This window comes from Leucopleurus acutus, assembly GCF_964270905.1.
Source record: "Leucopleurus acutus genome assembly, chromosome: 15".
Lineage (NCBI taxonomy): Eukaryota > Metazoa > Chordata > Mammalia > Artiodactyla > Delphinidae > Leucopleurus > Leucopleurus acutus.
The window spans coordinates 54,195,643-54,197,884 of record NC_139157.1 but is presented as its reverse complement, the minus strand read 5'-3'; the positions used below and the strand labels follow the sequence as shown (position 1 = coordinate 54,197,884).

Below are 2,242 nucleotides of genomic sequence, written 5' to 3'. Positions count from 1 at the left end.
AACTCATGATCTCTCAGGCTCATTATCATCAAATACGTTGAATGGCAATACACATAGCAAAAGATGCTATTTTGCAGACATCTCATTCAGTTCTTTGTGCAATCAACATTCATGTGCCAGACAGCCTTCTAAATGCTAAATAAGCAAAAGATATGAACACACCTCAGTCCACAAGCATCTTATGGTCTAATGGAAGAGTTCAACAGGTAATCTGATAACTACTGTGAAATTCAGTGATGCTATTATGGATGTCTGGCAGGCACAACTAGAACACCAAAGAGCAGCCTCAAACCCAGTCTGGGGGGAGAAAAGGCTCCTTGAAAGAGATGGCTCCTAGCTTGCAAGAAGGAGAAGTGGACAGAGCAGTCAAGCAAATTCCAAGAAGGGGTGAGAGTTCAAGGCATAACCAGACACCTGCAGGTTTCAACATGGTTGGAAAGGAGAAAGGATAAGAAAAGCAAGAAGACAGGCCCAGAAAGTTTAGCAGGAGTCAAATCAGAAAGAGCATTTTGAGTGTTGCCCTTGTTCTCCGATTTTCTGTGTTTTTTTTTTTTTTGCAGACGCCACCCTGCTCTCATCAGCCTCTGGCCCGCCATCTCCTTGAATCTTAACACCATGCCTTCAATTAAGTTGCAGAGTTGTGACAGAGAGATATTTGAAGTTGATGTTGAAATTGCGAAACAATCTGTGACTATTAAGACCACGTTGGAAGATTTAGGAATGGATGATGAAGGAGGTGATGATGCAGTCCCCTTGCCAAATGTTAATGCAGCAATATTAAAAAAGGTCATTCAGGGGTGCACCCACCACAAGGACGATCCGCCTCCTCCTGAGGATGGTGAGGACAAAGAAGAGTGAACAGATGATATCCCTGTTTGGGATCAAGAATTCCTGAAAGTTGACCAAGGAAAACTTTTTGAGATTATACTGGCAGCAAACTACTTAGACATCAAAGGTCTGCTTGATGTTACCTGCAAGACTGTTGCCAATATGATCAAGGAGAAAACTCCTGAGGAGATTCGAAAGACATTCAATATCAAAAATGATTTTACTGAAGAAGAGGAAGCCCAGGTACGCAAAGAGAACCAGTGGTGTGAGGAGAAGTGAAATTTTGTGTCTGATGCTGTAACACTGTAAGGATTGTTCCAAATACTAGTTGCACTGCTTTGTTTATAATTGTTAATATTAGAAAAACAGTCCACAAATGCAGCAGCAAATCAGTTGTATTAGCAGAATGTTGTCCTCAATGCATATGTAGTTTCAGTACAGATTCCAAACTTATGACTCAGTTTCTTCTAGTATGATCAAAAGTTCTTTATTCTTTGCTCTGAATAAAATTGAACTGTGGGTTCTCTATAGAAAGTGGCATTTTGGGCTTTCCCTCTTTTTGTAAAGCAACTTATGCCTAGTTTATTGTCCAGTTAACTTTAGTTTAGTGACTTTTAAAAGTTGGCATTGTAAATAAAACAACTTGCAAAACATTTTCTGAAATAGAATTAACAACGTATTATCTTTATTCATGAGTTGGAAACTGGAGAAACGCTAATTGAGGTAAATGTTACCAGAGTGGGGTTATCAGAATGTCTTCCAGCTTCCTGGAGTCCACTGGTATTGATTAACCTGTATGTAGCAGGGCTCCCTTAATTGGATCTGAGGACTTATTTTTGCATTTTTAATCCTCTCAGCTTTGAATATGTTGGCTAGAGGCTCATTTACTACTCAGTTTGTGGTTTGGGAGGAAACAGAATTAGACAGTTTGCTGGCTTTTCTATTAAAAGAGACACTTAACCCATGTGGTGTGTCATCTTTTTATAATCAGTAATCCTATGTGGGGGAAACCATAAACACTACTTGCATGTAAAAAATAATTTAACCTTTAATGTTAAAATGTATGGCGTTACCCAGAAAGCATCAGTCACGAATGCAAGATACTTTCAATAAAAAGTAAGTTACGTTAAAAAAAAAAAAAGAAAGAGCATTTTGTGTCATATTAAAACTTTGAGATTTTATTCTCAGAAGCAACAGGGAGTTGTTAAAGAATTCTAAGAAGGGGTAAGACATAATAAGATTTTAGAAAGATGTGGCAACACTGTGGAACACTAGAGGATCATACCCTATATGGAGACTTAATGCAGTGATGAAGGAAGAGACATGAGAAACTGATGCAGGGAATATGGTATTTAGGATAGAAAAAAGAGAGAGAGAGAAATTGGAGAGAGATTTATGAGCAAGGAACACCCAT

At 38.5% G+C, this 2,242-nt stretch overlaps 1 pseudogene across 1 annotated transcript; it reads left to right on the top strand.

The window, feature by feature from the left end:
* Positions 1 to 293: 293 nt before the first annotated feature.
* On the top strand, positions 294 to 1,973 carry LOC309971848 (S-phase kinase-associated protein 1-like; annotated as a pseudogene). Its single transcript has one exon. The product of its transcript is annotated as an S-phase kinase-associated protein 1-like (transcript).
* The last annotated feature ends 269 nt before the right edge of the window (positions 1,974 to 2,242 follow it).